Source organism: Apodemus sylvaticus, chromosome 5 (assembly GCF_947179515.1).
Source record: "Apodemus sylvaticus chromosome 5, mApoSyl1.1, whole genome shotgun sequence".
Taxonomy (NCBI): domain Eukaryota; kingdom Metazoa; phylum Chordata; class Mammalia; order Rodentia; family Muridae; genus Apodemus; species Apodemus sylvaticus.
This window is the reverse complement of record NC_067476.1, coordinates 91,543,104-91,565,304: the sequence shown is the minus strand read 5'-3', so window position 1 is coordinate 91,565,304 and position 22,201 is coordinate 91,543,104. Positions and strand designations below refer to the sequence as shown.

General features: G+C 37.1%; 1 non-coding gene across 1 annotated transcript; it reads left to right on the top strand.

Annotated features, from left to right (window-relative positions):
• The first annotated feature begins 14,656 nt into the window (after positions 1–14,656).
• On the top strand, positions 14,657–14,765 carry LOC127686490 (U6 spliceosomal RNA). Its single transcript, XR_007978118.1, has one exon. It is a non-coding gene; the product is annotated as a U6 spliceosomal RNA (small nuclear RNA).
• The last annotated feature ends 7,436 nt before the right edge of the window (positions 14,766–22,201 follow it).

Below are 22,201 nucleotides of genomic sequence, written 5' to 3'. Positions count from 1 at the left end.
AGAATTCCAGTTTTAGAGAAGGGAGGAATAATACTCAACACTCCATGAAATGAAGCGAGGTGTTCATGGGACTTAAGGACAGATGATAACACTGTATTAGTAAAACTAAGACAATAAGATATTAATACATAAAAAACCTGGAATTGACCCACTTTGTTGTTAGATTATTGTTGACCTCCTCAGAATATAAATGTTCTTACAGTCAGATAAATAAGTGGAAGATTATCTGAAAGGAAGCTGTGTGTATTGGCACATGCCTGAAATCTAATGATTCAGTAGGAAAGGCAGAATTGCCAAAATTTAGAACCTACAGTAGTAGACATAGTGAGATCTAGATCATGAAGGGTTGCATACTGGGATCTGTCTAGAAGCAAATGAAGGAGGAGCGAGAAAAATGGGGGATGAGGAAATGAAGAGGGAGGGTAGGACAAAAACGCATTTTTGAGCACCAGAATAAGTTTTCTAGACTACATTATATTGTTTGTACACAAAATTTCTTTTTTGTGCATCTTCCAATTTATAAGTTCAGAAACACACACACACTTGAGGAGAGAGAGAGAGAGAGAGAGAGAGAGAGAGAGAGGCCTTTCATAACAATGAGAACAACTTACTGGGAGTCGTATAATATAATAGAACATTCTAGGGTCAAGATCATACAAGGCCAATATTTAAAAGCAAACAATCCAACTCCAGTGTTAAAACTGAAGGCCATGTCACTAAACTGCATCAATATTGTGTGAATACAAGTTTATCACTGGACTCAGATTTTTTTGACAAAGCATCCTCCTTGGTTTTGCAGTTTTGCTTGAATGTATTTCATCATGGAAGATCAAGAATGGTCCTCAGTCCTCAGATCTGGCTTATTCTTCAAATAACTCTAATTCACCTCTAGTATGTGTCCTATAGCTGTACTGGAATCAACAGACTTTGTTCAACCCTGTGAAGCTGTAACATCTCTCCAAGTATAGTGACAGACCATGCTCATCATAACGTCCAGCTGGGTATCAACCTTTGAGAAGATAGAAGAGGTCTATCCTTGTCGAAAACATGGCACTTCACATTTGATGGGAATGTGTAAATCCTATGTGACAGTTTTTTGGGGGCTGCCAAACAAAGCACTGGAGGATTTAAGCAACAGAAATTGAGTTTTTCATTGTTCTTGTACAAAAATAACTAGGATCGAGGTAGCAGCAGGGAGGTTTCTCCTGAGGCACTTCCTCTATGAAGAGAAACAGTATTAACAAATAAAATAAAATACCAGCATTTTTATTTAAAAATAAGAGAAGCATTATCACCAAAAACAAAGGAGAGTCACCTAAAAATCCTTTGTTTCCTTAAATCACAGTGAAGATAGAATCCTTGTTCATTAAATTTTATTTCTATTTGTATATGTTTTCTCAAATTTGTATTAATAGCTTTTTCATAGATTACATTATAATTATATTATTTCTTCTTCCCCAACTCTTATTCCCCCTGCCGCAACCTATTTACCCACAAAACTTCACATTCTTTCTCTCTTAAAAGCAAAACCAGGAAAACTAACAACACCAAAAACAAAATTAGCTAACTAAAAAAGAAAGAAAATCAATAAGCCAAAAGCCAAAGCAAAACAAAACAAAATTTGCACACACACACACAGTTTTGCATGTTTTTGTACCACATGCATGTCTGGTGGCTGCAGAGGCCAGAAAAGGGCTGGACAGATGATTCAGTGGTTAATAGCACTGACTGCTCTTCCAGAGATCCTGAGTTCAACTCCCAGCAACCACATGGTAGCTCACAGCCATATGTAATGGGATCCGATACCTTATTCTGGTGTGTCTGAAGACAGCAACGGTGTACTCATATACATTAAATGGATAAATTAATCTTTTAAAAAAAGACTGGCATTATAGATATTTGTGAGATACCACATGGGTGTTGGGAATCCAATCTTGTTCTTTGGAAGAGCATCCACTGCTCATATTCACTGAGCCATATCTTCAGTCTGTAAAAATTTGCTACAAAATCTCCAGTTAAAATCATTTTAGATTTATTTTATATGTATGAGTATTTTGTTTGCATGTATGTATGTAAACCATATACATGCCTGGAGCCCATGAAAATCAAAATAGTGCATCAAACCCTTTCAAATTCTAGTTACATAGTGCTGCCATATGAGAACTGGGAACCTAACTTTGGTCCTCTGCAAGAACACTAAGTGTTCTTAAATGCTACATCAGTTCTCCAGAAGGAGATTATGTTATGTATGTAACCAAAGCTCACAAAACCTCCTATTATTCTGCCAAATGGGCATGGTATCAATGTGCCCTCTAAATTGATTTGACTCCCTGTTATAGACTATGATCAGGATGTGTAAGGCAAATAAACCCTTCCTACTCTAGGTTGTTTTTGGTCATGGTATTTTCTCACAGCAATAAAAAGCAAACTAGATTCAAGTGTGACAGAGAATGAGAAATACTGCATGAGTTCTTTCCCCTAAACTGATGAGCTCTGAACAGTTGATGGCTTTATATGGATCCAACTGGTTCAACTATGCTCCAGTAATCAGTCTATACCCAGTAGTGGATGGACAGCAGTAGTTGGAGTTGGTCTGCTATTAAAATAATTTAAATAAAAAGAGGGTGTGAAGTTATAGGGTTGTGGAGAATTAGGGGTATATCAGGAAGGGATTAAAAGGAAGAATCACGGGGGAATATGATCAAAATACATGTGTAGAATCCTCAAATTTTTAACAATATTCTTTTTTCTGTTTTTTAATAATTAATTTATTCATATCACAAATGTTGGCTTCCCCTCCTGGTTCCTCCTCACAGAGTTTCCCCCTTATCTTCCATCCCCTTCACCTCTGAGAGGGCTCCCCTTTATCTACCCATCCTGGGGCATCGTGTCTCATAGGAATAGGCATATCCTCTGACACACAAGGTGGTACACTCTACTGCATTTGTACATGGTGGTGGGATGCATAGACCAGCCCACATATACTCTTTGGTTGCTGTTTCAGTCTCTAAGAGTTCCTAGGTATCCAGGTTAGTTGACACTGTTGATCTTCCTCAGGGGTTGCCACCCTCTTCAGTTCCTTCAATCCTTCCCTCTTCCACAGGCGTCCCTGACCTCTGTTCAATGCTTGGCTATCGTATCTGCTGCATCTGTCTTAGTCAGCCGCTAGTAGTCTTCAGAAGACAGCCATGCTAGGCTCCTGCCTGTAAGCACAACATAGCATCAGTAATAATGCCAGGGATTGGTGCATGCCCATGGGATGGATCTAACAACATTCTTATTAAAACAAGAATGAATAGAAGATTTTAGAGGGCAGCAGCTGTAAGGCATATTTGGCATCAGAATTCCTCAGATACAGAGATTTGGCCCTTTTTTCTTGAGTTAGTAAGTGTTGTGTAGACTTCAGGTGTCTATGCATTTGAATTACTCTCAAAGTGAGTTTTAATGTGTGCCACCTTACTACATTCTGATTTTATTCCCCCATGTTGCGAACTTCCCCATTTCTCTGAAAAAAAAATGTATATCTTAACTCATAGGAATTCATTTGTATACTTCATACATCATTTATCAAATTACACCTTAAGTTTGTCATATCCACAACTTAGTAGTATAGACTTAGAAGGTAGAGTGTATTTTATTATCATCTTCCAAATTCTTATATTTACTAGAGTGTCTAGTATAGATCTGAGAACATACAGAAAGAAACATTAATATATTTTCTACTTCCCCAACTCTGGCAGGAAAACCTACTCAGAAAGTATCTTATTGCTGTATGATTTGACATAACTGGGTAGTCAGGCTGGAATGAGGGTGATTAATTACAAGTAACATGCTGTGCTGCCTCAGAGGTGGGTAGCCTATGTTATAGTCAATTAGCTACCAGACACAATCATTTATGTTGTTATTTATTACTGGGTCTGTCTGAGAAATAAGTCTTGGAAGGCAGAGAACAGGTGAGGGGGACCCATCACTGTGGGCCTCCAGGCAGAAAACACATAATGTGAGGAATCACCAGGGGGCCACTGTTCTTAAATAAGGCAACTGGAAAAGATCCAAATCCTCCCACCTACAGATTTCAATACGCAAGATGAGAAAGAAATGAACAAATTCTCTTCAACTAGGGGCACAAAGCACCAGGGAAGCCTCTAAGGTAGAAAATAGAGATACAGAAATGTATGATACCGGCTGAGAGAGCAGCATGCAGCAGAGAAGAGAGAGATCATGGTTAGCAGCTTCAAATAGATTGCCATGACCCCAGTGAATGGGCTGTAACTGAGACTCAAAAGCAGACTCTGAGTAGTAAATCACCATTATTGGGAGGGTAGACCAGGAGAGTGGTGGGAATCTTAAGAGTAAAGGGAATGAAGTTTCAGTAAAGAGGGAGAAAAACAGTTTGAACATCACAGATGCTACCTCTTCCATAGTGTACCAGAGATTGTGAAAGACAGTGCTGTGTAGTGGAAACAACATAGATGTTGGGACCAGATTCAACCTGACTTTGAAGACCCTGTTTCTGGCGCTACCTTGGGCCATCTGGAAGTGTTTCTTCATCCATATAAAGATACTTATCTCAACATGGTTTTGAAGATAGATTGAGATAATCATGTCTGTGGAACACTTGGCAGGTTCTCAACAATTGTTTCCTCAGTACATTATGCCATTTACAACAGACCCACAAAATTGGAGTCTGTGTTCCATAGATGAGAAATCTGAGGCTTACAGAAATTGTCAATTTACATGTGATCGTTAGCTGGTAAAGTGGCAGTGTCATAATCGAAGCCTCGTGTCTGGGGCTGGGGAATTAGCTCAGTAGAGAGCAAGCCCAATGGGTGTGAAACCCCAGGTTCAATATTCAGCACCAATGAGGAAACAATAACAATGACAACAACAACGACAAAAACAACAAAGCTCATTTTGGATTGACTCTGAAATTCATGCTTCTCACTTTGAAGAGAGAGGAACAACATGGATTTACTTAATGCAAAGTGAGTACAATACGCTGTAATGAAATGACAGCGATGGGAAGGGGTATGTTTACTCTTGCTAACAAGATGCAATGATGCAGAGTGACATCACCATATTTAATATCTCTTCTCTCTCTCTCTCTCTCTCTCTCTCTCTCTCTCTCTCTCTCTCTCTCTCTCTCTCTCTCTCTCTCTGTTCTCTCTCCTTTTGCTTCCCTTCCTCCCTCTTTCCCTCCCTTCCCCTCCTTTCTTTCTTTCTTTCTTTCTTTCTTTCTTTCTTTCTTTCTTTCTTTCTTTCTTTCTTTCCTTCTTTCCTTCCTTCCTTCCTTCCTTCCTTCCTTCCTTCCTTCCTTCCTTCTTTCTTTCTTTCTTTCTTTCTTTCTTTCTTTCTTTCTTTCTTTCTTTCTTTCTTTCTTTCTTTCTTTCTTTCTTTCTTTCTTAGTGCTGCACACTCTTTTTCTTCACCTCTGTTTTGCTATTACCTCTGAATGCTGACACACTGAATATCTCTGATGGTTAATACTGATTGTCAACCTGAGAAGACAAGTTGACAAGACTCTGGGCATGTTTGTGAGGTAATTTCTAATTAGGTTAATGAGGGTGAGAAGACTCACCCTAATTGTGGGTGGAAGCATTTCATGGGCAGGGGGCTTGGGCTCAATGAAAAGGAGGCACAAGTACGTGCTCATCCATCTCTCTGCTTCCTCATGGAGGAAGCAACGTTTCCAGCTGTCAACTTCTCACTGCCAAGGCTTCTCCATAATGGACTCTTCCCCAAAACAATGAGTCATAATATAACTTTTTCTTCTGTAAATTGTTTATATCAAGTGTTTTGTCTCAGTAACAAGAAAGTAACTAATACAGTGGCACTGCTTCCATAGCTTCCTACCACACCCATTACCATCATTGACATTTCTTCAAGGTTGAAGGTACTTTGATAATATACTGTAAAAATTGTTCATGAACACAGCAGTCCAGCTGAGTAATTTGTTAAGTTTCAGGGATGAAAGAAACAGCTTTACAATGTTACACTTTTTTTCTCTCCACAAGGGGTGCTAACAAAAGTAGAAAGTAAGGGAAAATGTATATAAGTACCAGTGCCCAGAATTACAATTCTCCTGAAATGATTAAGCCCTTTCAGAAAGTATAGTTCTGAAAACCCACTCATCACCATATGCATTTTTGTTGACAAAGTCCCTAATTGGGAACTGTTGCCCACCTGAGTTTGAAGCCTGTTAACTGGGAATATTTTTCTTCAATTTCCAATTCCATTATCATAGACGACAGGGGGTTGCTTAGGTCCATTTTCTAATTACTCTGAAATATTGATGTTAGTGTAGCTATTTGCTTGTTAAAATATTACTTTCATTACACTTTTTCAATCTATAAAGTCAATTTTCTTACCTAGGAAGCATAGATATAGTCCCAGAGTCCAGAAAGATGACTTCATCTCAACCCTGAAATTTTCTTTGTCCTCTGGTTTTACTTAGGGACAGGATTTCTTGCTGTTAAGTTTTCACAAATAACAGAAGCACCTCACTCAGCAGCACAGAACCGTGATCTGTTCCCTATCCTCATTCTCTTTTTATTACTTTCTCCATTCTTATTCTATCTGCCTGATTTTCCTTCTCATCAAATGTCCCATAAGCTACAAAGGCAAGAAGTTCTACCAAATTTATTCTATGAAACCTGCACTACCCAAATACCAAACTAGACAAAGATATAAGAACAAGAAAACTACAGAGCAATCTCACCTCTAAGTAGGATTATTTGACTCCTTCATTTACTGTTTCCATTTTATGTTTTTTCTTATTTCTCTAAATTGACCTTGACCTATATTGGATGATAGAGGGGAGACTGAGCACCTTTGCCTCATTTGGGATAAAATGATCTTACTTTATCCTCATTTGGTATACAGCTCTTATTATATCAATGCATGTTCCTTCTGCTCATAGTCTCTTTGGGAGATTTTTATTGTAAAGGAATGTTAAACTTTGTTCAAGGCCGTTTAAAACAATCAACTGATGTTTGTATAATTTTTGCCCTTAAGTGTATTTATGTGTTGAACCACTTATTAGGTTACATATGTAGATCCAATACTGGATCTGTAAAGTCAAATCAATTGATTTGTGATGTGTGATTGTTTAAATTTGCTCTTGAATGCAATAAGCAAGCATTTTATTGATAATTTTTGTGTCAATTTCAACAGGTAAATTGGTGTATTTTTTTTCATTTTTTGTTGTGCCACTAATTAGTTAGTACTGATACTGTAGAATGAATTTTGTAGCATTACTTTCCTTTTTACAGTTTGAAGAAGATTAATGTTTCTTTCTCTTTTTTTTTGTCCTTTTCTTTTCTTTACTTTTCTTTCCTTACCCCCCCCCCCAAAAAAAAATCTGGTCCAAGTATTAACAATGTTGGGAATATTTTTTATCATGACTTCAATCTCCTTGATTATTATAAATCTTTTGAATTTGTCTATTTATTCTTGATTTTTATTTGGTAGCTCAGATGTATCTAGGGATAAATTTATTTCTTGTTTTAAAATGTGTATTCTTTTATCTAAATTTAGAGAAATTTTGTGCTACACCTCATTAAATAAATTCTCTATGCTTTAGGATTTACATTAGCTCCATTTACTACATGGTTTCTTAGGTTTGTTCTCTTGATAATTTTCCAGAACTCTTGGATCTTGTGGTCATAGCTCCTACTTCCTAAAGGACATAAAGGCAACATCTGTGTCACCCTGTTCTTTTTCTTCTCCTTTTCTAATTCATTAGCAATACTTTGACTATAATTTTATTCAATTCACTGCATTTTTGTTGATAACATTGCTAGTTATTTTTTCAAAATATTCATTGACTTGTTTAATTTTATTTCATGTTTCTGACTTCTTTTTCTATTTCGTTGATACATTTTCTCTTTCATACTGCTACTTTCTCCCCTTCGTTGCTATTTTCTTATCTAAAGCCTGGACTTTTATTTCTTTCTATGTCATTCATGATTTTTACCAACAAATGTTTGTAATTTTCATTTAACACTTTTCAAGTGATTTGGATGAATCATGTTGTCTTGCTTTTGAATGTCTCATGTTTCTGGTTCATTACTTACACATTTGTTGATTTGTATATTTCTTCACATGTGTACATTTGTGTGTGTGTATTTGTGTATATGTGTTCATATGTTTGCATTGTTTGAGTTTATGCATATGTGCATGCATTTATGTGTGAATGTACATGTGTGTATGTGTGCATGTATGTCTCTGTGTGAACATGCATATGTGTGTATGCTTGTATATGTATGTTTATATGTGTGTATGCATGTGTAAGTGTGTGTATATGAGTGGTGTATGTGTGTCTCTATGTGTATGTGGACATGCATATGTCTGAATGTATATGTTTATATATGCTTGTATTTATATATGTGTGCATATGTATGTGTGAGTGTCTGTCTATGAGTATATGTGAATGTGTGTCTCTGTGTGTGTGTATTAGTATACATATGTGTGAGTGTGAGAGTGTGTATATGCAGGAGGTGGGAGCTTCCTCTCAAGCAGTCTACTCTTGAATGCTTACTCGCCAGTGGCACTAAGAAAGGTGGAAACAACTTTCGATAGCATCAACTACATCAACCAAAGAATATATAGAAATACATTTAAAGTCAATTACATCCCACAGATATATATTTAGAAGGTAGTACTGAGAGTGAGAAAACTATTTTAGAATGTCCTATGAAGTTTAAAAATTATTTAAAGTGAGTGTGGAAATAGTAGGTAAACGAAATAAGAGAAGGGGACAAGAAAAGGGAGCCAAAGAAGAGGCGGATTAGGCAGAAGGGAGGGAAAGAGGAGTAAAAAGCAGTGTTGCAGAGAGGAAGAGATACGGTCAAGCAATTAGAAAATGCAAATATTAAAATCTGAAAATCAAACACATTTCCCAATAGTGACAATACCTAGAGACAGAATTGGTATGTAGAAGGAATAAATGACAGCAAAACCATAAGGGAATACCCTTTTTAAAAATTTTAAAAATATAAAAAATATAAAGGCAAGCTATTACTAAATGTATTGGGTAAAGGACCATGTGCAAAACTGAAAAAAAAGGAAATGAAAAGTATATTGTCTCCAAATGGAAAAATCAAAGCATGAGCACAATTGGATACATGTATAAAGGGGAATAAAAAAAAATTTTAAAAATGGTAAATATAATATATTTTATTATTATATTTTGTATTTATTTTATATTATATATTATATTTTATATTATATTTATTATTAACCTATAAGAAACAAAAAGAAATGGCTAGGCAGATGACCCAGTGTGATCTCTGTGAATGTAAGGCCCTTGAGTTCAATACCAGAGATCTGTAAAAAGACTGCAAAGGCAGCTCCTACCTGTAATCTAGTCATGGGGAGGGTGGAAACAGAAGGATCTCTGAGGATTGATGACAGCTCTCTGTCTCCAAAATTATGTGGAAAGCAAATGAGGATACACAGTATCTATCTCTGGTCTCAACATGTATATATACATTTGTGCACATCTACCCTATACATATTCTAATATGTACATATGCATGCAAAAAAGTGATGGGAGCAGAATTGGAGAGGGGGGATTAGAAAGAAAAGGATATGTTCTAATTGCTCTTCTCTCTATGTTCTCAAATCTCAGAGAATGCTAGAAGAGTCAGGATCATTGGAACTCTGGTCTCCTCTTTCTTTTGCCTTACAAGGTTGGTGATTCTTTATTGGAGTCTGGCATCCATTAGTACTCTCCTGTCAGCAGATATTTTCCTTCTTTTCCTACTCAGGAACCTCTACAGGCCACACTTATCTTTGTATTATGTGAGTTGTCGCATCCTCTCACCTGCTTCCCGGAGATTTCTCCAATTTTACCCTACTGGGGCAGCTCATGCTTTAGCTGGATGCTTTTTCCCAAGTGTACGGTTGAACTGTCTGGAAGCACCACAGTACTGAAGTGGTAGAGGCAGAAGACCCACCTTATTACTTTTAAGGCCTCCTGAGTATCAACAGCTTTGCTAGGGGCAGAGGAAGGTGCTTCTGGTGCTGTATCATGTAGGCTTTAGAACTTCAGAGTTCCAAGACCCATCAGTTATAAACAACAAAATGTTGAACCCAGAATTTGATCAATCAGCTGACCTCGGGCATGGACTTATTAAAACACTGAATAATTCTGAGTTGATAAGGTTTATTCCCAACCATAGAAGGTGAGGATGGAATGATGTCTTCTTGTGCCCTGAGTATCCTAAGCCAGGCTCCTGCCACCTACATCCTTTGCCCATTTTGTTCCCAGCCATCTTGCTCCCCACACCTGCCTCCACAGGAGTTTCAAAGCCATGGACTATGGCTCCCAGTTGAGGCTCTCCAACCTGAGATGTTCTCTGGCCTCAGACCCCTCAGTTTTCTTTCCTTTTTCTTTTTTATTGAATATTGTCTTCACTTACATTGCCAATGGTAAAACCTTTCCTGATTCCCTCCTCCCCAAAACCCCCAACCCCTCCTCCCACCCTCTGCCTCCACGTATATGCCAGCCCCATGGGAAGAACAATGATTTCCACCTCTCAGTTTTCAACCAGATTATCTCTCAAACTAGCACTAAACTGCTGTGGTTCAAGTCATGTGGAAGATCAAAATGAGAGAGCTCTTGGCTGACGACCCCCACACAAGAAGAGTCAGTACCTCACCAATACTGGCTTATGAGGACCATGGGCTTGTCCTGAAGGTAGAATTTTACTTTTGTCTGGTCTACTTGTTGGAAGTGGTTTGTGAGGCCCTTCCTCTACTAGGTAAGTACAGGAGCTGTGTTTATCCAGCTTTCTGATGAGAAAAGCAAGGTGTCTTTTTCAGTACCCTTTAACTTCCTTAGTAGAAGCTTTTATTTCCCTTTTGAGATGAGACCTATTGTTTTCTTTTTCTAAGTCTGGGCTTCACCAGCCACTCCAGAGGCCTCAGGCTACTCTGCCTGAAAGCTATGCTTTTCCTCTATAGCTTTAACGTCAAAACTATAATTAGTCATAAAGACATTTGTGACCTGGTCATGTCTACTTAGAGTTCCAAATACCATGAATTTCAATGTCCCTGTTTCTCTCTAGATTTTTGGAAATTTTTGGTTAAAATTTCACTGGCTGAAGTTTCTAAGGATTAGGTCTCTTGAATATATTCTTGGAAGTTTGGCTCACACTTCCTAGCTTTTGCCTTATTCCTCTCTTTGCATATTATCCCTCAACATTCTCGTGCATTTCTGAAGTCTGTTCTCCTGCTTGGGTTTGTCTGTGGGTGATGTTCTTCACTGAGCTATTTATTTGTTTTATCTGATTGATTTTTAATTTCTATTTCAATTTTTCACCATATTTTTACAGTCCTCTGTGCAGTTATTCATCCCCTCCAGGAGGACTCTAATATAATTCCTTCTGTGGCAATTCTGCTGTCTCATTGATTTTTCTTTTCTCTAGTACCTACACATTGTAAGCTTATGTAGGTCATAGTGGATTGCTCTCTGGTGTGTTTTATGTTCCTTGGCTGGTCTTTGAACTTCTAATGGAGTATATATATTCTCTAGTCTTTACCTTCCCCGTGCCACTATATTTTTGTTTTTATTTTATCTAGGTATTTATAATGAATTATCTTCATTTGAATTTATGCCTTAGAATAATCCAAATGCAATAACAAATATAATGGTTTTATACCAGCTCCAGTGTTGACTATTGATAGTAGTAACCAAGGAGAAGATACCTGTATACTTATCAGTTCATGGAATAGCAACACTAGGGCTGTAGGTAGGGAAAATAAGTTTGTAATTACTTTAGAGCTAAGTGTGTCAGTACCTAAGTAATGAAGTGAGAAGGGAATGAGAAAAGAGGAAGAGTTAGTAAAGAATGAAAAGAAAGACATGTAGGTTAGAGGTACTGTTGTATATTTGATTTAAAGAAAGAAAAGGACAAACCTAAAAGCATTTCCAGTAAGATATAAGTTTCAGCTCAAATGAACAATTGAAGAACAAAAATATGAATACTAAAGTCCAACAAAAATCTGAAGATTAAAATTAACAGTAATGTAAAATAGAAGGTAATGTGTCCTCAGCGAATGTTCCTTCTTTACCTTGTATTGTGTTTTTGATATCAGTCTCCAGAGCCAGAGAGATGGCTCAGAGGATGAACACACTCGACACCATGCCAGGCAATCAGAGTTTGATCCCTGGGACACTTCTGGTGAAGGGACGAACTGCAAATTATCCTCTCATTTCTATGTGTGTGTGTGTGTGTGTGTGTGTGTGTCCACATTTCCACATGTGCACTGTCTGTGTGTATTTAAAAAAAGACTCTCTATGGGCTATTGAGGTGTTGCTAGTCTCAGTAATTCAAACAAATTAAGTCAGCATTTCCTCCAGTCAGAAGAATTTTTGTGGCTAAACTCACTTTCTTCCAGAATTATCCCATCTGAATCTCAGGGTTGCGAATTACAACTCTGCCTCTGGTGCTTTGGGGACCAGTTGTTCTATTCAAGACTTGAAGTGACTGAGGGAATGCATGCACAGGGCCTGCTCACCTGTGTTTACCTTTGCAGGTCCCATAGGATATTACAACAAGTCTGCCAAAACTCCCTGTCCTGACAATGACAAGGCTGTGGGGAGGGGCCAGTGAGAATTCTTCAGCTTCAGACGCCCTTACCATACTTCTGTGGCTGTTCCCACCATCTGTGTTGTGTGGAGTCTGTTCTACCAAATCCTACAGGAACTGTCTGTACTCTGGATCTCTCACTCTTGTCCAGGTAATTGTGGGGAGAATGAGGGAGGGAGGCCAGAACTTTGCAATCCCTCTACTTCAAATCCCTGCATCCATTTTCTGGTGCTTTGTCTGTGGCCCTTTTATGCACATGCATATGTATAGGAAAAAACCCAAGTATTGAAACACATCAGTGAGTGCTTTCACACATACATTTAGAGCTATGCTGAAATGACAGATTAAAAAATAATTTTCATTGTAGCCATAAGCTGCATTTTTTCTTGTTATGAATGAAAGAGGATTAATATTCTTTCACAAATCTGTGACCTTTATGTAGTGTTTTCTGTGACCTCCTTATGAATCTCAACCCTTTCCTGTTGGATTATTGGCTTTTAAACTTTTAAATTTTTTTGTAAGACTTATTTATGTGATAGAAAAAAAATAGCATTTTGTTTTTTGACCTGGAAAATAACTTTCCTGGTTTATTCTTTGCTTTATTTTTGTTTGTTTATTTATCATTGTGGTACTAAGGATCAAATGCAGAGCTTTGCACATGCTATAAAAATTTTTAGGCTTCTCTTTGCTTCTTATTTTGATATTTATGCTATCTTCATTTATTAATAATGAAAATTATTTTCTGATTTTTGGATTTTAAAATCTGTTAAACATCTTTTCCTGCTGTGAAATTATTGAATCATCCCATCTTTATTTTTAATACCTGTATTTTAATTTTTATATTTAGATAAATGATTACTTTTTGCTGTGGTAAGGGATGGTTTGTTTATTTCTCTCAGGGTATTAGTAAAGTTAATAACAAAAATTATTGAATATTCCCTATGAGGTGAGCTACCACCACTTTAATTTCTTATTAACATTCCATTCTTAAGTTTATTTCAAAAATTTTGATTTTTTAATGTTTTTATTGGATGTTTTCTTTATTTACATTTCAAATGTTACCCTCTTTCATGATTTCCCTCCTACCGGAAACCCCCTATCCCATTCTCCCTCCCCCTGCTCCTATGTGGGTGTTCCTCCACCCACCCCACTCCCACCTCCCAGTCCTCAGTTCCCCTACACTGGGGCATCTATCAAGCCTTCATAGCACCAAGGACCTCTCCTCCCATTGATGCCTGAGAAGGCAATCCTCTGCAACATATGCAGCTGGAGCCATGTGTACTCCTTGGTTGATGGCTTAGTCCCTGGGAACTTTGGGGGGGTCTGGTTGGTTGATATTGTTGTTCTTCCTATGAGGTTGCAAACCCCTTCAGCTCCTTCAGTCCTTTCTCTGATTCTTCCATTGGGGACCCCATGCTCAATCCAATGGTTAGCATCTGCCTCTGTGTTTGTAAGGCTCTGGCAGGGCCTCTCAGGAGACAGCCATATCAGGCTCCTTTCAGCAAGCATTTCTTGGCATCCACAATAGTGTCAGGGTTTTGTGATTGTATTTGGGATGAATCCCCAGGTGGGACAGTCTCTGAATGGCCTTTCCTTCAATCTCTGCTCTACACTTTATCTCTGTATTTTCTCCTATGAGTATTTTGTTCCCCTTTTCAGAGGAACCAAAGCACCCAGACTTTGGTTTTCCTTCTTCTTGAGCTTCATGTGGTCTGTGAATTGTATCTTGGGTATTCAGAACTTTTGGGCTAATATCCACTTATCAGTGAATCCATACCATGTGTGTTCTTTTGTGATTGGATTACCTCAGTCAGGATGATATTTTCTAGATCTTTCCATTTGCCTAAGAATTTCATGAATTCGTCATTCTTAATGGCTGAGTAGTACTTCATTGTATAAATGTACCACATTTTCTGTATCCATTCCTCTGTTAAGGGCCATCTGGGTTCTTTCCAGCTTCTGGCTATTATAAATAAGGCTGCTACAAACATAGTGGAGTATGTGTCCTTATTACATGTTGGAGCATCATCTGGGTATATGCCCAGGAGTGGTATAACTGGGTCCTCAGCTTCAGCAGCACATATACTAAAATTGCAATGATACAAAGAAGATTAACATGACCCCTGTGAAAGGATGACACACAAAACCTTTTATTTTTTCATGGATTATTTTCTAGCTGTAGTCAAAGACATTATTTAGTCATAAGGCTCTTGTGATGATTTATCTTAGTTGTTAACTTGACAGTACTTAGGAACACCATGGTAACAAACTTCAGGGTGTATCTGTGAATGATTTCTAGGTTGGCTTGATAAGGGTAAGACAAGTCGCTCTATGCAGATAGTACCATTCCAGGACTATGGTACTGGGCTGAATACAAAAGAGAAGCTGGACAGGACATTTATCATTCTGTCTTTCAGATTGAGGATATGATGTGGTCAGCTACTTGATCCCCTATTGGCATGACACTCCTACCATGATGCACTGTACCCTAGAACTCTGAAGCAAAATGAACCCTATTTCCCTACTACACTTTGGTAAAGCAGTTTCCCAAAAGCAAGGCAAGTAACTAGCAGTGTTATAACTAGAAGTTCTTACTCCCTTGTCATCCTTATTTCTAGGAATTTTTATAGATGCATATCTTTTCTATTTTTCAAGTAAACCTTAATACTATCATATATATCCCTAAATCAAAAGGCTTAAAAGATCTACTTGGTATATTTATGGGATTGTTTTTAACCTTCTCCTACTGTGAAGTGATGTCTTTTGGGGGTTATGTTTTTCTTTTGAACGCTGACTTTCTTTTCATTTGTTCAAGCCTTTTTTGAATTCCTTAAAAGGATTTTAAACTTTTATCATACAAGTAGCATGTATTTCTTCAAATGTATTTCTAGACATCTCTTCTTTTGTTACTATTATAAATGCTGAGTTTTATGTTGCACTTGGAATTTTGCTTTTTCATGTAACGTGGTTTGTGAGAAAATTGTGGGAAACTCTACTTAACTTTGAACATTATCTTTACTCTAAAGATTATGTGTCTCAGAAAGGTAAATGCCATTTGTACCAGAACTCCTGGAAATATGATGGTTGTGGAAGGAAGATAACCCCTTTGCTTTTTTTAAAAAAAGGGATGGGGTTAGTTTTAGATTAATTCTGTGTTTTGTAGAAGCACTCCTATAATATCAGAATTGGGTGATTTCTGATGAGTCAAGTGTTTAAATCCTTTCACATAAACAGGATAAAATAAAGCATAAGAGAGGGAGAAAAATGGCCTGCAAAGGTTGGGAACAGTATGGGTTCTGGTTCATTCTGGGATGTACCCAAGGCTTGATGAAACTAGATTTCTTTGCCATTAGTGTTAGGCAATTCCCCTCTCTTCTGGCCAGAATTTCTTCTTATGTTTTGGACAGTTTGTGAAAGTGGTCTTCATTCAACGTATATTTTGCCTTTTTCATGTTAGGGTTGTTGCCATGGCATGTTTTGCCATGTGCAATTTCTTTTTTAGATTACTTGTTTTAACTGTGTGTTCTGATCTGTCTGCTAAGCTGCCTTCCCGTTCCAGTAGGAAACATTTCTTTTTCAGATCCAGAATGATGTTGAGCTTTATTTGTCTGTAGTTGCCCTTGAAGTCTAAGCTTGATATTCAGTCTAAGTCTGGATGTGGTTTGCACATCTTCATTAACTAGGAAGTCCCTATAGCTTACCAGAAAGATAGCTTAGTGATGACTGACAGGCCCACACATTTTCCATATAATCTTGAAGAAGAAAGCACTGTTCCAGGTGTCAAAAGGCCTTTCTTTAAATTTGACTCTGATGGTTGTGAATTGCATGAACTAATGACTACACACACCCTCAAGCCTGGGTCTTTCTATGCACAATGGAACAGTCATTAATTTAGACAATATGAAAATGTTGGCCAGGAATCTTGTTGAACACATATAGTCACAGCATTTGGGAGGTGGACACTGGAGGGTCAGGAATTTAAGATCACATCAGCCATATTTGCTTGGCCGAATAGCAAATTTGAGGCTATCATAAGTTACATGACAACCTGTCTCAAAAACTGGTAATATTGTCATTGTAGCTCAAAGATAACCAACTACTTTCTATTTCTTATGATTAAGTCTAATAGTACTTGTGGAAATGTGAAGAATAGAGAACACAATAGGCATGAGAGAATGCTTTTAGATGCTCCAAATATTCAAGGAATAATAATGCAAGGAATAATAATACAAGAAATGGTTATATCTTTCTGCACTATTTGCCATATGAAAATAGATCCTTAATAGTTCAAAGAAAAGGATGTGTGACAGTATAGTTTCAAAAAGATTAAAAGTTGAACATTTTTACAACTTTCACAGTAGACTGAGTCAAAACCCCAAAATACAGCCTTGTTCCAGGCCACAGAGCCTGTGAAGGCTAAATTTTAGGGCAAAGGGTATTTGTCGACTAAGTGATTTTTTTTCTGGATTGTTAGGCTATAATTGAGACATACAAGAAGACATCAAAGGAGATGGTGATACAACTGATGATGCAAGACCAAGTGATGACCAGAAAGGACCACAGACCAGGGGATATATGTGCACTAGACATTTTAAACAATTGAAAAAAATAAGTGTTTTTCTAGTGTCTTGAGAAAGACCACTGTGTGGTATACTGATGTTAAATCCTTCTGTCTCATTTAGAACTTTATAGTTATAAGAATATGTGTTCTGCTAAATTCCCATATGTGGTAACTCGTTACAACAGAAGTAAGAAACATGGCCTGTGACATGAGGATTTTACCAAGTAAATAACTAAGAGAAACTTACCAATAAAGATACATACTTCTCACAATAGCATGGGTCACAATGGCAAAACTGGGAAAATCTTGTCTGTCCCTTGTTGACAATTAGTCAACAAACTTTAATGAAAGATTATTTGATAGTCAAAAACATATGAACAAGAATGACCTAAGAAAACCTGGATAAAATGTGATAATATGCTCTTTTACTTCGCAAACTAGAAAACTTGAAAATATAATTTAAATAATTTTATATTTTTATTTGAAAACAATTAACCAATCTTCTGCCCCATCAACAAGGAGCTTTTTAGTGTATATTTTCTACAAACAAAGGCATTCTCTGGGTATAAATAATGACGATCAAAGAATCAGAAAAATGACACTGATATCTAACCACCACAAAATGTTCAAGTCCTGTTGAGGTTTTGTCGATTTTTTCAAAATACCATCCAGGGCAATTTCAGAATCTATTTCAGAATCACACAGGGCACTAACTTGTCATGACTCATTACCTTCCTTCTCAGAATAATTCTTCAATATTTATTTGACTTTTTGTGACTTTTAGGCTTTTGAAGGTTACCATAGAATATTTGAGAGAATGTTAGTCAATATGATTCTTGCCTTGTTCTCTATTATGTTTAGATTCAGGTTATTAGTCTTTGGCAAGAATCTTCCAGAAACCAGGCTATATTCTTTTTTATTGCATTATACCAAGCACATGATTTGCCACACAGCTGATGAAATTCACTTTAAGCTCTTGACTAAAATGGTGTCTGGCAGCCTTTCTCTCTGTGAAGGTATTCCTTTTCCCTTTGGCAACTTAATTAAGTTAAAATAGCAAATTTGGAGACTATAAACAGTATGATATCATTTGTGAAGTTAAACATACCTAAATTTAAGGAATGCTTTTTACAAATAAATACAGAGTAATAGAGACGTCTTAGAATTAAGGGATGGATAAGAGCATCAGGCTGGTAAAGGATTTGGGGATTACACTTGGATGAAATAAGGTATTCAAAAACACCTGATGTGTTGTTGGCTGAGTTTAAAAGCATATTGCTTTTAAATAAACTAAGCAAGATAGAAAAGAAAAATAACACCATAATTGGATCAATAATGAGAATAAAGCAAGAACTATAAATTATGATTAATCCAATTCTACATACCTGAGGTCTAAATTTTGAAAACATAAACCTTGAAAAGTAAAGAGATAGTAAAAAACAGAATAGCACAGCTTCAGAAGTCAACCCAGCAGCCATATACCCAGCCCAACCTTGCTCTTGGGAAAAGAGTCACTGCTCCCCATTCAGTTCCCTGGGCCAGTACTAAATGGTTGATACCACTAGACTATATAGACCCTGGAAAGCTATGAAAGTTCATTTTCACAATAAAATATAAGAAAATCATATCCTTCCTGGGGAAATTTTGCATCTCTGGAACATTTGTATTTTTCCAAATTCATTTCCAGGGCTGAGTGATAGCTCCGGGACAGAATACATGCCTTCCACCTGTGCAAGTTCCCGGCTTCGGTGCTCTGCAATATTAAACAAAAACAAAACCCAGAAGGTTCCTAAGCCTCTACCTGTTCTAGTCCCAGTTCTGGCATGCATATGTTTGGCATAGTTGACACAGACAGGCCACTACTGAATAAGTTTAATCCTGATTGCATCTATAATTGCTGACAATTATAGACAATTACATCAAGACAAATTATTTCCTTTCTTTTGGCCTCAAGGTATCCACCTGGGATTACCCATTGCCCCAGAGACTCCAGTTTACTAGGTCAGGATAGAGCCTAGCAGCTGTATTGAGAAAGAGCTATGCAGTAGGTATCATTTTACTGTTGCCTTTCCATTACATCTCCACTGTTTACACTAGTGTCTTAATGCTTTTGTTTCTCTTTATTCTACTGTGAACGAGGTGTCCATTGAGTTGAAGGGTTTTCTATAGAAAATAACCTACCCCAGAGAGATGGGCAGTTTCTTACCTGTCATATTATTCTTAGCTGCACTTGTTTGATAACCTAAAATAGTTTAATTTGGTATTCTCTTAACATTTCAAAGCTGGATAAAGAGATTCCGGAATCATTCTAGCCATTTCACGAAGCTCAAAACAATATTTTTTCACTACTCACCTGTGAGCCAGAAAACTTTCATAATGAAGTTGATGAATTGAAAGGAAGAGATAGATGAGGAGTGCCTCTGAGCTCCTGGCTGTTTTTCTTGGTGCCCTCCCCTATGGACAACCAACATTCTTCTCATCTTTGGATAGATGAGACAAGGAAATAATAAAATCTTCATTATCTTGCCTAAATACTTAAAATGGAGATATTTACATAGGCCGTCCTCTCTCTTGTACACTCTACAGCTCAGCTTCCATCCGGGACTGGGAATGAGAGACCAAATCTTTTAGGTTCAGACTCCATCTTAGAGAACCTGACCTAAGGTTGAACTCAAGTTGACTAGGAGGCCGGTAACTAGAGTCATTTTCCAGCCACTCCCCCCCCCCCCACGTCCCATCAAGACCTGTGTCTAGCACCAGTTTCCACATTATTCTCCAACAAATCTGCACCTCTAGGTTACAAGCCTGCCCCTGACACTTTACTTCCTAACAACCATCAATCAAGAAAAAAACAGAAGTTAAGTTTATGGTTTGGTCCCCAGCACCAGCCAATGATATTAAAAGTCATAATGGCACCTCCAGTCAGATGTATCAGACTAGATACTCCTTTCTTGCCTCTATAAATGCTTGCCTAAAACTAAGCTCAGAACCACCTTCCTGCTCTGCTAGAGTTGGCGGGAACCCAAGCTTGAATAAGGAGACCCTAATGAGGATTGCATCATAAGTGGGTTCTTGGTGGTCTTTTTGAAGTGCAGGAATATTTCCTCCCTCAACAGAAAAGTTATTTTGGGGCTTATATATGATAGACTTAATAGCTGTAGGTACAAACCATCAGCTGATTGGAAGTGGAGAAGTCAGCAGGATATAAAATAAGCTAAAGTTCCTGTCTTGTGATGTTAGACAAATATACTTCATGTTAGACAAATAGGATATAAAAAACAAGCTGAAGTTCCTGGCTTGTGAGAGGCAGTCAGATACTTATTAACCCTTCATGTTAGACAAACATTTAAGTGGACAACAATGAAGAAGAGCAAAAATGAGTGTCTTTCAAGTAAGTAGAGTAAAATGAAGTAGGCAGAGGAACTTTTATAACTTTTGATGCTGTAGATCTCCCTGGTAGAAAATCAAAGCAAACAGGGGCACGGAGTTTGTCTCAGTGAAAAGAAAATGATGTGGACCAATGACAAGATATTGCTTGTTAAATATTTTAAAAAGACTACTACTGTCTGCCTAGAAACATAGATAAGTAAGGAAATAATGGGGTGCCTAGTGTGCCTAGTGATGTCTAAGAGAAATGTGTTCCATAGGAACCTGTGGGATGGACATATGCTGTTGCTATGGTTTAAGAAGCTGTCACTTAAGTGTTTTTTGACTCTAGACCTCACCTTATCCCAGGAATGTATAACCAGAAAATAATTACATGTGTCTAATGGTATTGATCCTACCATGAATACATTATGAAGACTTGACTGTCCTGACTTTCAGTATTGTCTTATAATGCTCATATCATGGAAAACTATTGATTAAGATGCAAAAGTACTTACTAGTTGCAGAAAGAAAGATAGTCACAGACCTTTAAATAGTAACAGGATATACAACAATATAAATTGAGATTTTATTAATTAATTCATAGTTCTATAGCTAAAAAACAATGGAAAGATTCATATCATGTTGTTGCATAAAATATTTCCTTTCAGTATGTTTTATATTTTTTCTGTTTCCACAATAGCATTTGTTATTACAATACCTTTTGCTATGATGACCTAAAGCTACCTCAAGCTTGATATTGATATTCAAATTCCATGTGAGCCATGTAACCGCTCATTGAGTTCAACAGGGAAATTATGACCATCATCTACTTTTGTTCATGAGAAGATGGACAGCATTAGTAAGAGGCAAAACTGGCATTTTACTTGGAATGTCCCCCAAAGACAGTACTCTTTCCTTTACCTCATGCCTTAATAGGACAGTAATTGTGCTTAAGTGCCCAATAGCAGGTTAAACAATTCAGATATTAATATGATATAGTGTGGCAATTAAGTGTAGGTCTAGGGACATAATAAGAAAATATTATAAGCAAGTCTAGAAGAAAAAGTCCAATGTGGTGTCGTATACCTATATCTTAGAGGCAGGGGGAATATCACATGAAATAATATCAATAATTTACAAGTGGCATTACATGAAATTAAAAATCTGAACTGTAAAGGAAACAATAAACAGGTGAAGACACAACCCACATAATAAGGAATATCACTGTGTATACACACAGGACATGATATTAATATCTGGAATACATAAAGAACAGCCCAAATTAAATATCAACACATTATCTAATTGATATAATAAATGAGTAATAAACTGGATAGACTGTTCTCAAAAGAAGAAATACAAGTGCCAAGGAGTACTTGCAAAAGTTTAACTAACAAGAAACAAAACTTAAAAAGAACTTTAAGATTCCATCTTTCCTTAGTCTGAATGGCTATTATCAACTAAAAAAAAAGAAGAAGAAAATACATTATGATGAAGATATGCAGAAAAGTGATCACTTTGGTGAGAATATAAACTTGTACACACACTATGGAGGTAAGTATAGAGGTTCCTCAAAAAACTGAACATACGAGTCCACTGTGACCAACTGTGCTACTTTTGGGTATACAACTGGATTCTAAGTCAATATACCACAGAGACAAGAGCACATTCAAGT